An 18,219-nucleotide genomic window follows, 5' to 3' on the forward strand; every position below is an offset into this window, starting at 1 on the left:
GCGCGGGGCGGCGGCGGGCGCGGATTAGCGGGGTGCGGGGTGCGGAGCGGGAGGGATGGAGGGGGCGGTGGGTGGGTTCCGGGGGGTTGGCGGCATTCAGCTGCGCGGCCGGAGTGGTGTGTTACTCGCGTGAGAGCCTGTGATCAGCGCCGTAAGTCGCCTTTCAGGAGGTGTCCCCGCATGCTTTAGTATGCATGTCACCGCCCGGGTTTCTTAAGCCTGGGGCACTAGCAGGCGAGGGAAAAAAAAAAAAAGAAAAAGAAAAAAAAAAGTTCCAAATAGGATTTAGCATAAGCTTGAGGAGATTTGGAAAGGTTTCAAAGATCAGGCTGTATCAAAGGCTTATGAAGCCCTCGTTAGCTGTAGAAATATAATAGCATGGCAGGCTATCCCATTCGAGGAACCAATGTCTGTATTATTTCACTATGACAGGCTAAAGGGAGAGAAAGTTGAACAGTTTCCACAGAGGAGTTGGACTAAGTTGAATATAATGAGCAAACGCCACATGTATCCATTATGTCCCCCTATTCATTCCCAATCACTGCCATAACTCTTTGACTAAACGATGATGAGCGCTGAATTACACACAATGCCCTGCTCATATTAAAATACATTTAAGACCTATCCCTCCTGGTGCCCTGTTACGCCTATTCACGGGATTTTCTTTTTGTCCTAATAGGGCCTCTCTGGGAAGCAACACCAGTCTCGTTCCAGAAGAACAAAATAACAGCATGAGGCTGAAACCTGGCACGAACTGGGGGGAACGAAACCATCTGCCCCGCAAAGCACCAAGGCCCCGGCGCGGAGCCCTGCGCAGCCCCCTGGCCCTGCGGTGCCTGGGCGGCCATGGGGAGGGCAGCCGCCGGCCCCGGCCCGCAGGGAAGGGACCCGACAGGGAGGGAAGCTGGGGGTCCTGACGGACATCCATCCAGCTCTCCAGGAAGCTGCATGCCCTTCCTTCCTTCCCTCCTTCCCTCTTCCTTCCCTCTTTTCCTGACTCCTTCCCTCTTCCTTCCCTTCCCTTCCCTTCCCTTCCCTTCCCTTCCCTCTTTTCCTTCCTCCTTTCCTTTCTTCTCTCTTCCCTGTCCTCCTTCCTTCCTTCCTTTCCTTCCTTCCTTCCTTCCTTCCTTCCTTCCTTCCTTCCTTCCTTCCTTCCTTCCTTCCTTCCTTCCTTCCTTCCTTCCTCACCCTCTTTCATCTTTCCTTTTCCTTCTTCCTCTCGCTTTCTTTTCCTTCTTCCTTTCCGTTCATCTTTCCTCCTTCCTTTCCCTCTTTCCTTGCCTCCTTCCCCTCCTCCTTGCTTCCTTCCTTCTCTGCCTCCTTCCCTTTCCTCTTCCCCTCTTTCCATCTGTCAGGGAACCTAAGAGATGCTTTTTAAAGCAAGAGGGGGGACAAACCGAATGGATTCCCCCCCGCCCCCCGCCGCCTCCCCGCTTTGCTTTGGCAGCCTGGGATAAAAGCGCTCCGCTCCGCTGCGCACACCGACGGATGGATGTAGCATCCCGGGGCGAAGAGGGGGCTCCATCCCCGGCTCCGTGCGGGGCCGCTCTTCTCCGCAGGGGTACCGCGGGGCTGCGCGGGGCGCTGCGCGGGTCGTTGCGCGGGGCGCTGCGCGGGGCGCTGCGCGGGGCGGCACGCGAGCGGGGGCCGGCAGGCTGCCCGCAGCGCCGGCTTATGGAAATGGGATTTAAATCGCGCCTCAGCGCTGACACTGCGGGGAGGGGAGGAGGGGGAAAGGGGGAGGAAAAGCGGGGGGGGACACACTCTGCCGCCAACAAAAGCTCCCCAAACGCCTGGTTTCCATACGAAAAGCCTCCGCGCAGGTCTTCCCCCCCCGCCGCCCCCCCTCCCCATTCCCCGCCGCGGGAGCTCCGCAGACGGCGGTGTGGCTGGGCGGGGGGGGCAGCCCGGCCGGGACGGGTCGCCTTGGGCCGGGCCGGGGGCCGGGGACCGGTCCGGGGTCCCGGGTTTGGGCGCCTGAGAACGAAGCCGCTGTCCGGGAGCGGGCAGCGGGCAGCGGGGCGGCCCCTCGTGTGTAACAGGATTATCTTTGCCATTTCAAGTTCCATACAGCATGTAATTTATTTTTAATTAGGATTAGATCGAGCAGGGAAGGAGACCAGACCTTTCCCCCCCCCCGCCCTCCCCTTCCACCTCCCCCTCCCTCCCAGCAAAGGCATGGCTATTCCACGAGGAGCTCTTATTCTTTATAAAAAATCAATCAATCGATAAACCGGGAACTGCTTTCACCTCCCACGCACTTTGCAGGAGAAAAGGGTGCAAAGGGCTGTATTTTCAATGTGTGCTCAAGCATCCGCGTCAGAAGAGGCTCGGAAATCCTTCCCCTTTCCCATCCGCTCGGTCCCCAGCTCACACACTTTTGATCCAAACCCGTTCTTAAGAGGGTCCCAGTGGGGTCTTGCTCCTCTTGCCTTATTTTTAGAGGGGAAAATGCACTTTCTGTCTGCCTGGGTTATACTTTTTTTCGCAGTCGTGACTTTGAGTTAAAAAAACCCCACGTATCAGTCGCTCCGCTGGAGCAAAGCCTTCTCCCCGATAGTTTGGATAGAGTCCATTACAGAAACGTTCTGAAAGGCCAGTGAAGAATCCCGTTTTACAGCTCAAAAATAAACATACGGATCAGCTGCATTAAAAGCACTTCTTTGAAATATTGTGGTTAAACAGCCCAGATTGGTTGATTGCTCCATGTGGGGACATATGTTCTTGCAAACTGTGCGCATTGTTACTAATGGGGATTCTCACACCACAGCCTTTCCTTTGAATCCGAGGCACTGGTGGTTTCTCCGGAGCTGTTGCAAGGTTGTTTTAATAATTCACCAGTTCTCTTGCACTTAGTGCTGGTGCGGAGACTCAGAGCCCGCTAAGAAGGAGGCGTTTCGCAGTGTCCGGAGGTCTGATCTCTGCTGCTGAGCTCCTTCCCGTACCTTTTAGATGCAGAAATCAAAGCTGCTCTGAGAGGTGGGTGTCAGGCAAAGAAAAAAGCAAGATTCCCCCACCCACCCCTTGCAAACCCAAATCCCTGGGTAATGTGTTGCTCCCAAGGAGTGAAAACACTCCTAGACCACCAGCCTGATGCCAACAGCAACCAAGTCAGAGAGATAGCTGACAAATCACTCCAGGTGCCTTATATTTAGCTTTAAATTTACTTTTTCCCTGATTCTGATCCATCTCTTGGAAATTAACATTTGTGGGTGCTCTTTCCCTCTCCACAGATAGTTATTGCCTTATGCAGGGTGACAAAATCCAGGATCTCCTTTTCCTCTTCCCTTCACTCCTCCAGCTGAGCACAGGCATTTGTGATGGCCCTTTTCGCCATCACCGACAGCACAGTATGTTTGCATATGCCCCAAAGTGTTGGTGTCCCCGGCGCAATGGGGTAAGGCTGTCCTCCTCTCAGCAGCTTCCTGGGATCCTCACCAGTGATCTCTGTCGATGGAGATAAGCCAAGAGGTGTTACATTTTGGGGCTGTGAGAGAAGGTAAGACTCATGTGGAGATCCAGCCTAGTACCTCAGGTCTACGGTTGACCTTGAGGGAGGATGTGCAGCTTAACACATGCATGGGGTGGTGGAAGGGAGCCAGGCTTTAAGAAGAGGTGGCTGTGTTGTATGTGCTTCCCCTGTCCCAGGACAACTTAGGGGCACCAAGCCCTGGCTATTGAAAGTCCCCTTCTCCCCTTGGCCCCGGTTGCCCTCACCACATGCTACACAGTGGCTGCATGCCCTCGGGGCAGCGGGGTGGGATCTCCTTGTGGCACAAGCCCTAGGGTGGTACAACTTTGCCGGGGCTTTGCTGAGCCTGGCAGGGAGAAGCCAGGCTATTTGGGCATGGTGTCCAGCTGGTTCTGCTCACCAACATATCCAGAGGGTCCGGCTGCCTTCTCTCCATCTGTGAAGTTGGGATGCAACATGTCCTCTCACCCCTCGTCTCCGAGCCTGCAGAGGGGTGGCATGACCTCCCTCCCTGGAAACCAGTCTCTGCGCTCAGCCACAGCCTCTTTCTTCTTGGGCATCCCGGCGGGCTCGGCTGCCTTGGAGTGATCTACAAAAACAAAGGAATTCCTTCTGCTTCACGGCATAAACAATCCCCCCCCTGTTTAATCATTTCTGTCGCAACCAAGGAAGTGTGGGTTAACCTGTCAAGCTCCACAAGCCCCGGCCGACCAAAAACCCTGGAAAACAAAAGAGTGGAACGAAGCGGCAAAGGGTTTTGTTGCTCTATGACTGTTTGTGTTGGAGGGTAGCACGCGGCATTGTGCTTCTGTCTCCGTCCACGCAGGCTATAGAAGACAGAGGCTGCAATCCTTCCCGGGAGCTGCGGACTGGTACCGGGGTTATAAATCATCTCGGTTATTTGTTTGTTATATTTGCTCCAAATGCTTCCCCGTCGGTATCTCCCCTCTGTGAAACGTGGCTTAGAAGAAAGAGTTTGTTTTGCGGGAGAAAGAAATCGCATGCCCGTACCCCCCACCTGGCAAGCAGTTTTGATTCCACAGTGAATTTATTTTTTAATTGGATTAATTTCTAGCCTCTCCCGGAGTAGCAGCTGGGGTCTTTGATTCAAGAGGTTAAAACAAAGGGGCGTGAAACAAAAGACCAGTTCTTCGCATTCCCTGCACAGCGTGGGCCTCGTGCGCGCTGCCCGGAGGTATCCCTGGAGCAGCGCATTCCTAAAGGTCCACCCATGTGGCACTCAGCCGGGGTCTACTGCGGGACTTTTTGGGGTGCTCCCTAGTCTGCCTTGCCTGCAAGGTAGTTAGATGTGAGTTTTTTCCTCCTGTCCCACAACCCAGCTTGTGGTCTCGCATAACCTTACGCCTTGGTGTCCCTCCCCTCTTCTGCCTCCCCCTTTTCCAGCTCTCTTTACCCTCTACCTTTTCCACACCAGAAGAGCTAGGTGAGGCTTTCCAGTTGTTAAACCAGGAGGCAGGTGCCCAGGTTCAGTTCTCAGCTCCCTCATCTGGAGCAAGCTAATGAGGCTCAGCCCCGACGAGGTCTGAGGTATTTAGGTACTGAACTGCCATTGAACGTGATGGGAGATAGACATATTTCAGCTTGGATGAGGGCTTGAGGCTCTCTCAGGCGCAGCCCCTCATGTCCACAGAGCACTTCTGTACCTCACAGCAGTGCTGTGAGGACAAATGCACCACAGACTGTGAGTGCATTGGACAGGTGACAGCCCAAGTCCTGCTGTTTGCCCCCCATCAGGACTGGTAGGAGGAGATCAGAGGTGCCCTCCGAAGGAACAAACTTTATTATGCAGGTCCTTCCTGGCTATTTTGCCTCGGTGCCTTCGGTTTTAAGAGGGTGCGGGTGACAGAGTACTAATTCACACCAGGCTCTGATGTAGACCCTTAGAAGAGATGCCTGCCCTCTCCGTAGCTTGCGGTCTGGTCAGATCAGTAGGACATTAAAGGGGGGAGCCTCATGGCTTCTTTCCCTGGCTGTTGTGATTTGGTGCTCCCCTTCCGTGGCTGCTGCCGTACACCTGGCTGGGATGTCTTTCATACCACTTTGAAGGTGTCCAGGCTGGTATGTTTGGCTTTCCTCCAGCAGCTCCTTGTTTCCTCCTGGGCCTCATTCACACTCTCCTCCTTGAAGGACTGTTTGGGATTTTAGACTCTTATGAATGATGAATGGGTGGAAGAATTCCGCCTCTCAGCTACCAGGAAGATGTGCAGTCCTCTGCAAATACTTACGTGGGGCGGTTGTGACGGGCTCCACTGATTTCTCTGAGAGGCGGCTCGCTTGCGATTTAGTGTGCAAAGTCCCTTTCCGAACGTCCTTCTGCTGTCCCTGGCCAGCCAGTGTCACCCAGACAGTGCCACCCACCCGGTGCTGTACTAAACAAGCCTGGCCAGGTCACTCCTTGGGGTCTGCCTCCTTCCTGCTGTTATGACCTTCCCAGTAAAATCATATCCTTACACGAGCACGAGGATAGTTACGCACATGCCAATATATTGTTACTATGCCAATAAAAATATCCTCCCCATTTCTCTGCTGTCTCTTTATTTTCAGTCTTACCCGGCACACGTGATTTCTTGCCCCCTCCTGCTGATACGTCCATGGGACAGGAGGAGACACTGGGAACCGATCCTTGTTGAGGATCCGTTTGGATCCCCGTCTTGGAAATGGAGAAGTTGCATTAGCGTGATGCCATGCTCTAGCTAATTAGCCTGGCGTCACAGCGGGGTTAATGAGCTTGGGCACAGCGCCACAGCTTCTGATTCCTGGGCTAGGGGGGACTTTGCGGGTTTGTGTCCCGGTCTGCTCCCGGTTGTTTCCCGGAGTATTACAGTGAAGGGGGAAAAATGTGATGGAGGGGCAGGGACTCAGCCTTGTGCCGTGAGTCCCTTTCTCCGTCTCACCTCACCTTCTCCCCCCCTCTCTTCCTCCCCCTCGTCCTCCATCTTAATCACGCCTCGGCTTGCAAAGTCAGAGACCCCCAGCTGTGAAGGACTAAGTCTCTTCTTCTCCCGACCTCCTGAGCGGCAGCAGGCTGCGAGCAAGAGCGTGCCTGGTGTCACTTCTGTTGAAGAGGCTGTGAGAGCAGGGGGAAGAGCCCAGACGCGGGCGGCTGCCGCGCTTGGCTGCCTGCCAGGGCAGGGATGTTATTCACTTCCCGGGGAGCGGGCGAGCATCCTCCCGTCAGCCCTTCGGGAATCTGCCCAGCCCGAGGTTGCGGGACTCAGTCCCCCAGCTGCGGGACTGAAGGTGAGAGGGGAGCGGGTGGTGAGTTCGATAAGGCCACCTTTCTTCATCCTGAGTTTGGGATCATGTCCCTTTCTTATCTGCAGGCGGGGCTTGGAGTTAAACATCCCTTTCCCTCTCCACCTTTAACGTGCTGGGTTTCCTATAAGGACCGAATTTAGCTGGGATAACTGCCAGTGTGCTGCTGCCCGAGGTGCAGCCGGCCTCTGGGCAGAGCAAGGCAGGGTAACGGCACACAACAATAAGGAGGATGGAGAGCAAACACATCCTGTTACAAGAAATTTGTAAAGGCTTTAGATATTCACACCGAGTCACCGAGAATTAAACCTTTCAGAAGCTTGGGGACTAGTGGAAATTTGGTTCCTAAATCATTTAAGTACTCTTGATTTTTCCCTTTAAGGTTTTTTACTACCATATTTTGCTGCATTTCATGAGTTTGGGCTGTTGCTCAGGACTAGATCAGACTGCTTGAGGAGGCCATGGGAAGACTTTTCCCTCCTTATTTATTTATTTTTTTTGTCCGAACCTGCTATTCTTTAACCTCCGCAGGACTTTGACTTTCAGAGCTACACAACGTTCCCATGCTTACCGCCCGCCTTTCACGCACGGCGCTTGCTCCTTCTCCACGCACGCTCCGCTGAAGGGGTCTGGCTGAGGAGGCACAGTGCTGCCCCTGGGTGACATGGCCTGGGGCCGGAGCTGGTGGCAGAGAGCGGAGAGGAGTGGAGCTGTTTCCCGTGGCTGAGGGACGCATCTGCGCCATAGCCCAGTGTGTTGTGTCTCCCCATCTTTAGGAGATGGCCAAATATGTTGGTACTGGTACAGCAAAGGGATACCAAGATGATTAGGGGATTGGAACACCTCTCTTATGAAGAAAGGCTGAAGGATTTGGGTCTCTGCAGTCTGGAAAAAAGACGACTGAGGGGGGACCTTATCAAGGCTTATAAATACTTAAAGGGTGGGTGTCAGGAGGATGGGGCCAGGCTCCTTTCAGTGCTGCCTGGGGACAGGACAAGAGGTAACGGGCACAAACTTGAGCATAGGAAGTTCCACCTAAACATGAGGAAGAACTTCTTTACCTTGAGGGTGGCAGAGCACTGGCACAGGCTGCCCAGAGAGGTGGTGGAGTCTCCATCTCTGGAGACATTCCAAACCCGCCTGGACGCGTTCCTGTGCAACCTGCTCTAGGTGACCCTGCTCTGGCAGGGCGGTTGGACTGGATGATCTCCAGAGGTCCCTTCCAACCCTACCATTCTGTGATTCTGTGATTCTGTGATTTGTCACCTGTCCCTCCTGCGCCTGTAAGTGTGCACCGCAGCAGGACAAGGAGGAGATCTGGAAACCACTGCAGTCTCTACAGTTATATCTATAACACTGAATAAAATGCTCCGTACTTTGGCTCTGCTTAGTTTATTTCTGTAGATGTAGCCTTTGATGATAAGTCCCTTTTCCAATGTGGGGGGAACCGCTTGTTTGCCTTTTCAACTTTAACCGCCTAGTGCATTCACTTATTTAATTCACTTCAAAAAGAGGTGCACAATTTTACATGCCACCCAGCGTCTGTGGTTTTTTGCATTTGGAAATAGGGACACCAACACATATTTCACACGTGATCCCATCCCCAGGAAAAAAACAACCATCATCTGGCCCCAAAGTCTGCAGAATTCTGTTCTGAAAAGCTAAATACATTGTCGCTTTTTAAGTGCAGTAATAAATGTGTGGAATGATCTCGCAAAAAAAGCTTGAGGCTTAGAGAATAGGTGCTAAAGAAATGCATCAAATTAGACCAAAGAAAAGGCATAAAATCTCCGTTATCCCCCAAAATGAGGTCTGACGGCTCAAGCGACTTTTCTGCCTGCCGCTGTACTAAACATCAAATTCGTGTTTCTGCCTAGAAGAATTTGCATCTCTGCAGCGAGCAGGTCTGAAAGCTTTGTGTTGTGGGAGAGGTGTGCGGTGGTGGGTGAGAGGCAGAAAATGGTGCCATCGGGCCGGGTTTGTAAGTGAAGGGTCACAGATGGGTGAAGCCTTGCGGAAGTTAAAACCGATAAACAAGTACTCGGAGATGCTCCTGGAGCATCCCGGACGCTCAGAATCGGAGAGGTTTGAGTTTGCCTCAGCAGCATTATGTATGTATATGTATGTGTTATATATTATAATGAATATGATAATTGTAGGAGATAATTTATAATATATGTGTATTATATACGAGTGCCTCCTCAGTAGGCTAAAACAATGCCACGAGAGTCTAAAGAAATGTGAAATCTAATTACTGTAGCTGTGTGAGTGAAGTAATGAGGAGCTTGAGAGTGTGACTGATAAGTAATTAGATACTAGACTAATGAGCAAGCTGTCTACAGTCCATCAAAAGACTAAGGGAGGCTTGAGCAAGACACCCCTGGCATTGCAACGAGGAAGGTACACCGTATCCAAACACACAGCTTTCCAAGATACATAACAGGACACCAACACATGATGCTCGCTAATGACTAGAGGCTGTGTGCTCAGCTCAGGGATAAAGTCATTCACCAGTTAAAAAAAAAATATGTGCCAGACTCACAGGTGATAAGGGCAGCAAAAAGTATGAAATATAAGGAACTGTAAGTATGTATAGGAGAGCCGCAGCTTGGATTGCAGGACGCTGGAAGTATGTATAGGACAGCTGCATCTTGGATTGAAGGATGCTGGATTAGTGACTCCCCGGTATTTGTTTTGCTGTGCCATCCTCCCCTGGAGAAAGCAGCTGGGGTGAGAAACTGGTGTGGGGCTGGTGGAAAAGTGCGTCTGGACTTGGCAGAGCCGGGTTGGGAAGGGGCAGCGGGGACCTGGGCAAGGGGAGCAGGGGCAGAGGCTGCGGGTGCAGTGGGGAAAGGCACTCGGGGGGAGCCCTGTAATAACAGTACTTATATTGTATAGAAGACTGTCTCCAGGAGCTTATTCTTCAGGAAGCATTAACTGTTTAAGCTGAAATTTTCCATGCTGGGCATCCGCTTCAGGCTGTTGGTTCTTTCTAAGAGAAAGTTTCAGCTGAAGCAGTTCAGCTATCTCCAGAAAGGAGGCTGGGATAAATTTATCCTGGGCTGTTTTTTATGGTTCTTTTGCCTGTGGGATAAATATCCAGGCTCTCTTCTTTTTCTTTTCTGGTTTGTTTGCTGTTTTTTTTTTTTTTTTTTCCCTTAAACCATGGAGTTTTCATAGTTTCATTTGAGGACTTGAAATCTTGCAAGAAGATGCCTGGCTAGAGCAGGCAAGTGACTTGTGCCATTTTTATGAGCATTCAACCAAACTGGGCCACACATTTGAAACACTGCAGCCTGCAGGCGTTAAATAGAGTAGAGATTAAGCAGGTAAATCCCTCCCAGGTTCTACCTGCAGTAAGTGCACCATGATGTTAGCTGGGACTGGCTTTTGATTTAAGCACAGGCTGGGCAGATCCAGAGGCCTGAAAGCACTCTGTATCTCTCTGTGGTCTCAGGCATGTGGAAAAGGAAACTGCTGGGTTTGAATGAAGCAGGGATGAAAGTTTGGGGAGAAAAAAGTCAGAAGAGTATCTTCCAAGCACAGCACCTTTTTTCCTGGTCTGCCACAAACTTGGATTGCTATTCCGGGTATTTGTGAGACAGAGCCAAGTATACGTCTGCTATCAGGAAACAGCCATCAAAAACCATCAACAAAATCTCTCTTACCCTCTCGGTTTCAAGAAAAGTTGGCCATGATAGCCCAATGCTGGTCTTGGCTCTGTGCCTCCTCAAATGGGACATGGTCCGTGTGACGAACCTAACCTTGGGGATGAATGCTGGAAAGCTGGTGGTGACATTATGCTTTTCCAGTATCTGTGCCTTAAAGTCCAGGGAGATACTCGTAGAGCATCGTGGAGTTTGCAGTGTCAGGCCCTCCAAAGTGAAGAGAAAAGCAGGCCTTGAGTGTTTCAGCTTAGGTGTGCAAAATTCGTGGATATTAATCTACTAACCTGCATCTCTTTGTGTCTCAGCTCACAAGCTGTAATGCAGAGTTAATGATACACCTTCCTTCCAAAGGTTCATTATGGAAATAAGATAATTAACACCTGCAAATCTCTCTAATTTAAGAGTGGGGAAGGCCAAAGAGAAGTCTATAAGAAAATTATTGCTTCCATCCTGAGCAGGACTGGAGTGGTGAGGAAACTGCGGCGTGGAGCAAGGACCCAGAACACACCACTGAAGGGAACGAGGGCTCTCGGGTCTGTGGAGCAGAGCAGGAGGCTGGTGGAGAAATAACACTTCACCGTCCAAATAAGGATTGTATCACAGCGTGACTGGGGCTGCAAAGACCACCTTAGGCCCCATATTTCCTAGTTTAAGTGCCTGACTTTGCAGTCTTACTGACGTGCTTCCAGTGCAGTTCTCTTGGGTGTCATAGCCATTGAAATATATAGGTCCGTGGAGGGACAACCCTGTCCTGTATGCCCAGTAATCACACAACTTGCCTGGGGCATGACGGGACTTTAGATCAGTGATTGCTCATTAAGCAGCAAAGTTTGGCTGCCCAGGTGGTGATTTCTTTGTTCCCTGTCCTCCAGGTATGCAGTGACCTTTTTTGGCTTCCTTTTCCCTGCTGCCGTAAACCTTCCCTGCTCTTCCCTCAGCAAGGAAGGAACCACTGCATGGGGCCCCCTCATTTTGCTGCCTCAGGAATGTGGTATTTGGAAATAAATGGTACTGAGGCATTATAGAGGGACTGAAGATTTTTGAGGGCGAAAATGGGCTTCTAAGGCGGTCAAAGGCTGAAGACCTGTGTGAGCCTTGAGGCTGTGAGGAACTTATTTTGGGCAGCCAGAATTGATGCTCAGGCACAGTTTGTTTAAGGTGTGCCTTGTGAGTTTGAAGATCTAGGTTATACTGCCATGCCATGGCCTCTTTTTGTGTTCTTGGGCAAGACAGTTCCTTGTCTTACAGTTGAAATAATACTCCACAGAGGGCAGTCTATGGTTAGGTCCCTTAGAAATGCTGTAGTCAAATCAAAGCTACCGGTTTTATTTTTCTAAAACCCTTCCAGATACCTAAAGTCTCAGTGAAGTCACTATTGATGGGGATTTCATCCAGAACAACTCTTTGGAAAGGATGTGGGTAGGAAAAAAAAAACACCTGTGGGGGAAGATGAAGGTCTGCCCCCGTGGGATGTCAGGGTTGTCAGCAGCGTGGCAGGGATGGAGGCAGGTAGGAGATGGTGGGGTGGGAAAACTTGGGGTGAGTGAGCAAAGGTAAAAGAAGGGGACAAGTGAAGGGAGTTGGTGGGAGGATTTGAAAGGGAAAGAATCAAGGGGAAATGTGGGTAGACCCTAAAGGGAGGAAAGGGGGTTGTGAGACGGTTGTGAGACGGAAAGTCTGGGGTGCAGGACTGGAGAGTGTTGGGGGGCTTGAGGAAGCCAGGGGACCTGAGGGGGAAGGTGATGAGGGAGACACGGTGGGAATTCTGGGGTCCCAGAGGCTTTGGGGCCAGCATCTGGAGTGGGGGAGGCTGGGAGCTGTGGTCTGTGAGTCACTGGGGAATTTGAGCTCTGAGATGGTTGAAGAGGTTTGGGTCAGCAGAGTTTGGATATGGGCACTCTGTGCAAAGCTGAAGAACCTGGAGTGGGAAGAGTTGAGGGAGAGGGGCTTTGCTTTTTAGGGAACAGCAAGGCCATACATAGGGCTGAATTTCTGGAAAAGGAGGGATTTTGGGATGGCCACCAATAGGCATTGTAGTGTCCTGGGGTGCAGGCAGGGTCATGAGCTGGAGACCACTCCCAGAAGGCTATTGCATGCCTTTTTGCTGTCAAAAATATGGTAATCCTAAGCATGCCCGGAGCTTCATCCATGCATGCATCATGCAGCTGGACTCTCATGTTTCACCCGCACAAATCAGTTACCATTAAGTGGGGAACAGACCTGTCCGGATGTGTCCATGCCTCGAGCGAGTCACCAGGTGATCCTATTAATATAACAAATTCTCAACTTCTCTCTCTGCTCCCCCTTCTGTGGCTTATTCCACTTTTCTTTTTTACCTCCAAGACAGTGCACTCCTGTCTTTCCAGTCGCTCTACAGTGTGTCCAGCTTGCTCTCTGTGGCAGGTTGGCCCGGGCTGGATGCCAGGTCCCCACCGAAGCTGCTCTATCACTCCCCCTCCTCAGCTGGACAGGGGAGAGAAAATGTAACGAAAGGCTCATGTGTTGGGATAAGGACAGGGAGATCACTCACCAGTTACCAAAACAGACATGGTAAAACAGACTCATCTTGGGGAAAATGAATTTAATTTACTACCAATCAAATCAGAAGAGGATAATGAGAAAATAAAACCAGATCTTAAAACACCTTTTCCCCACCCCTCCCTTCTTCCCGGGCTCAACTTCACTCCCATTTTCTCTACCTCCTCCTCCTGAGTGGTGCAGGGGGACGGGGAATGGGGGTTGTGGTCAGTTCATCACATATTGTCTCTGCTGCTCCTTCCTCCCCCTGAGGAGGACTCCTCACACTCTTCCCCTGCTGCAGCATGAGGTCTCTCCCACGGGACACAGTCCTCCACAAACTTCTCCAACATGAGTCCTTCCCAAGGGCTGCAGCTCTTCACTAAATTCTCCAGCGTGGGTTCTTTCCACGGGGTGCAGTCCTTCAGGAACAGACTGCTCCAGCGTGGGTCCCCCATGGGTCCACAGGTCCTGCCAGCAAACCTGCTCCAGCGTGGGCTTCCCAGGGGGTCACAGCCTCTGTCGGGCATCCATCTGCTTTGGCATGGGGTTCTCCATAGGCTGCAAGTAGATATCTGCTCCAGCGTTAACCTCCATGGGCTGCAGGAGGACAGCCTGCGTCACAATGGTGTTCAGCATGGGCTGCAGGGGAATCTCTCCTCTGGTGCCTGGAGCACCTCCTCCCCCTCCTTCTTCACTGACCTTGGGGTCTGCAGGGCTGTTTCTCTCACATGTTCTCACTTTTCTTTCTGGCTGTAAGTGCCCAGTTGATTCCTTCCCCCCGCCTTCTTAAATATGTTATCCCAAGCGGCAGGTCCGTCTTGGAACTGCTGGCATTGGTTCTATTGGACATTGGGGAAGCTTCTGGCAGCTTCTCACAGAAGCCACCCCTGTAGCCGCCCTGCTACCAAAATCTTGCCACACAAACCCAATACAGTCTTGGAGAGTAACCTTGGAAAAAGCGATAGATACTCTTACAAACAGATGTGTCCCGCAGTGCGAAGCATTTAATGGAGAGCTCTCTTACCCTGCACAATGCGTTGTTTAGGGGCATGGTGCCAGGACATGGGGAATGGTTTTAGGATGGCTCTCAAAAGCATTTAGAGCTGCACATAGGCAAGCTCAAACCATGCATAGCATGTTGGCTGCAGTCCTGCGTTGGAGCACAATGTCCAACCTAATGGTGTTGGTAATGTAAGCTCTCCTCCAACCCTGTCCATTTCAATTGACAATATTTCACCTGAAATCCCTCTTTAATCATAAGCAGATAGGAAATTACTTATTAGAGAGTGCCATAGGTGTACACGGTTCTTTACGAACATATGAGGAGACAGATTGCTGCCCTGAAGAACTTACAATCGGATTTAGACAAATACAATAAGAAAGAAAAATACTATCGGGGTTGAAACTTTGAGCAGACAAATAAGAGCCTGTACACAATTGCATCAGTCGCAGTTCATGGAAATATTTTCTTTTTTTGATTCAAGTGTTCAGCTGTGTCACATCTACTGCTGAAGCTGACAGACTATTAGTTCCTTAGGTAGAAAATTCTTATATTTTAATGCTTGTTATGTCATGAATTATTAAACCGATTTAAATGTAAAAATCAACTGAAAGGACAAACTTATGTTTAAGGATGACCTGCAGCATCTAAAATGGAGACACTGACCAAACTAGTAGAAGCAAGGTCAGATTTTGTTTAGTTCAGATAATTTATGCTCAAGTTGTAATGCTGATGTAATTTATGTTGCATTTAGTGCTTTGTTTCCTATGAAATTTGGCTGTGCAACCGTGTGATATGAGTAATAGTTTAAGACAGGATTTTTATGGGTGATGCTTGTAGCTAATATACACAGGGCTTTTACTGGTCTTGCTTGTGAAAGGAAGAAAAGGAGGGAGAAGGAAGAGAGGAATAGAAAAGCACAAAGTAACAGCCATGTAGGATTGTATCCTTCACATCAGGGATAAGGTTTTGCTCATTTTAATTTTTTTTAGTGTGGTTTTCCTGAAAAAAATAAGCAAATGTATTCTGGAAATTATAGACTGGCTAATGTAGCCTTAATATCTAGAGCAGTCCTGAAGGAGCCCTCCCGTCCTCCATGCCTTTTTTTCAGGCTTTTTGTTTATCCTTCAGCGAAGAAGTCCAGCCCTTGTGCTACAAATCAACTGGAAAAGATCCTGCTCGTGTGCTGTGAAAAAGTGCTGCCGAAGTATGCCTTGTACGGCAAAGGGAATGGTCCTTAAAGGCAGTGCGTAGATTTATAAAGTATGACAGCAGAAATATGACGCGTTGGCTGGCTTTTACGGGTGGTCATTAAAAAAAAGCCCTTATTTATCAGATCTGAGACAACGGTCATGTAATGGGTTTCTCGGATTCAAGGTGAATCAAAGGAAAATTGTGTCCAGGAGGACAGAGATGCTCAGCCAGTACCGCTACGGCGTGGCCACATGACATACCCAGCGGCAGGCACGGGGCTGCGAGTACAGCTGCCCGCAGACTCTGCCAAGGAGCCAGATGATGCTGGAAGAATATCTTTCACGGCTCTGGATCTGGCTATTCTTGGCTTGTTCTCTGGCTGCGGGAGCTGGAGCTCATCGCCGGGCAGATAAACAGAGAGACTAATGAAGAAGACGAGGCGCTGTTGATGGTTTGGGCAAATCGGAGATGAGCTGTTAAGCAGAGGAGCGTGGCGATCCCTGCGAAAAATCACCTGGTGGTTGACACTTGATCCAGGACGAAAGTGCGTATATAACTCTTGGAATAAAACTCTCCTCTCCCCACAAGCAGTCCCTCTCCCCAAATGATTAAATCCTGCGCATAATTACAAAAGTGTAAAAAAAGTCTACCTCTTTCAGACACTGATTTTTTTCTAATTCCCATAATTGGCAAGTGGGTGTACATGGGGGAAAAAAGGGGAGAAAGCTTTGATTTTTTTTTTCCAGGCTGAAAACGTGCAAGCCCTGTGTGGGTTATGTCCTTTAGATATTTAAAAAGATTGAAACAACTTCAAAGGAGACGTTCTGTTCTACCAGGTTCAGTATATTTTAATATTAGCGAGAATTTTTTTTTTTTTAAGAAAAGAGATCTGTTCTCTTGAGGAAATAAAACATTCCGAAAGACTTTATCCAGAATGGTTTTTCATTGTTTTTAAAGAGACAACACAGGATTTCAAGCATGCTGAAGCTGGTAAATGTCCTAATTTCTGCTTATCGGTATTGGCTGCTCTGTGTTATCGGTTTGATAGTTGCTGGTTATGTAAATCAAAATTTTCTATCAACAGACTGCTTTTTTTTTTTTTTTTTTGGAAATGAGAAGGGAGAAGCATTTGGCAATAATGTTTTATTTACCTGTTATGAATGCCAGCATGCTGTGGATGAACAGGGTGCGGAGTGCCAGCCGTTCAGTTCAGAGACACGAGGGACATCTCCTGAGGAGGATTTGCTGAATTCCCTGCATGTGGCCCAGAATATGATGGATTACCAGATGACAGAGCTATTCTCTCTCCAACGCAGGTGTCTATTTGAGCTACCTCTCCTGCCCTGCCTGGTGGACTAAGCACATTTCTCATGAGAAGGGTACTTAAAATACAAATTAGAAAAATGTGCTGGGTAAAAGGGAAGGAGATGACTTAAAAGAAGGAGGATGAAAAATCTTTGGAGGAGGGTCACCGCGACAGCTCAAAGCAGTGACGTGGGGACTAAGAAGCTGTGAGATGCATATGGGGATGGGGGCGGGCAAGGTGCTGCAGTGGTTCAAGGCAAAGGCAACGCAAGGTATGGGCAGTGCAGCCCCACAGCTTGTGGTCCTCGTGTGATTTCCCCTCCAGGTCCACTGGCAAGAGCTGGTGCAGATGGTGAAGGTCTTCTCCAAACCCTGAGGGACATGGTACCAACAGGGAAGTGGGACTCTGCAGATCAGTATTCCAGGTGGCGTTTGCTGTGGGGAATTTGGGCTGTGCTACGGATCATTTGGTCTGCTTTGGCATGAAGGGGAAAGGTAGAGGCCATGTCCCCGTCTCCTGTCATCAGCCCTGGCTTTGGCATCAAAGCGTCTTTGTGGGGTTTGTAGCCAGATGGTTTAACATCTGGGCAAGGAGTCTGCAGGGAAGTGTCTGTCTCTACCATCTTTCCTCTCTTTTCATTGTAATCCAGATAATGAAAGCAACGAAAGGCTGATCTGCCCCTTGTGAGCCCCAAGGAGATCCAACCACTAGCTTCTGAGTTTTCTAATTATTTTAGATTAACCTCTTGGCCTGTGTGCTTTTTGGGGTCTCCAGACCAGAAATGAGGCAGCGAGACTGTGCGATGCTTGAGCAGGGTCGTTTTTTTTTCCTTGCAGTGCAGTCAATTACCCACTGTCTTCACCTGGTTCAGACTCCACATATTCTAGCTGGGATGCCTTAGTCTGGGAGAAAGCCTGGAGAAAGGGTCCTTGCTGGGTCCTGCCAGCTCTGGGAGTCGGGGACCAGGAGTACGGGACAGAGGGCTGCTCCACAGGGTTTCCCTTGTCGCATCCATCACAGCCGGAAGGATGGGAAGGTGGCTCCGTGTTTGGTGAAGGTGCTCCCAAGTACAGCTTTCCAGGGGACGTGGGATGGTGGAAAGGGTGGCTGCTCTCCCACTGGGTGTCCTCCCTCGGACCGTGGCTCAGGGCATTTGCCTGCCGAGATCAACACAGCCAGAGGACAGAGCATCCTGTCTTGTTAGATCCTGTCATTGCTAACAGTGGTTAAGCATGTGTTTTCATGTATAACTCAGTGCATCTGTCCTCGGTTATCCAGACTCCTCTAGCTGAAATAAAGTCACGTTCCTGATGTCTGTTAATCACTCTGAAAATTCCCTCTGTATTTGATTCCCCTTGTCCTTCAGATCATTGTCAGGGGGATTTTATTTTTTACCACTGGGGTAATTTTAGGCTACAGCAGTCCTGAATGATGTCTTGGTGAGGCAAAGGAAAGAAGGAAAAAAAAAATAGCAGTCTCCTAAGCTTCTGCAGCGCTCATGTGCATCTTATGATCTCTGCATGAAAAGTGTTAATGGTGCACAGCAATGAGCAGAGTACATATGCTCGATAAAACAGATGCTAGACATGTTGCCTTAAATAGATCTTTTGCTAATTTAGCTCAGTGTTAGCTCTCTGCCTGCTCTGGGTGTCCGGTCTGTAATTCCCCTGCTAAAGAACTTGCTGGGGATGCTATAGCTTGGCCCAGAACTGTGACCAGGGGCTTCAGCTTCCCTCACAAACAGACAAAGAGGAAGGCCCCCAAAAAGCAGACTATCTCTAAG

Source organism: Rissa tridactyla, chromosome 1 (genome assembly GCF_028500815.1).
Source record: "Rissa tridactyla isolate bRisTri1 chromosome 1, bRisTri1.patW.cur.20221130, whole genome shotgun sequence".
Taxonomy (NCBI): domain Eukaryota; kingdom Metazoa; phylum Chordata; class Aves; order Charadriiformes; family Laridae; genus Rissa; species Rissa tridactyla.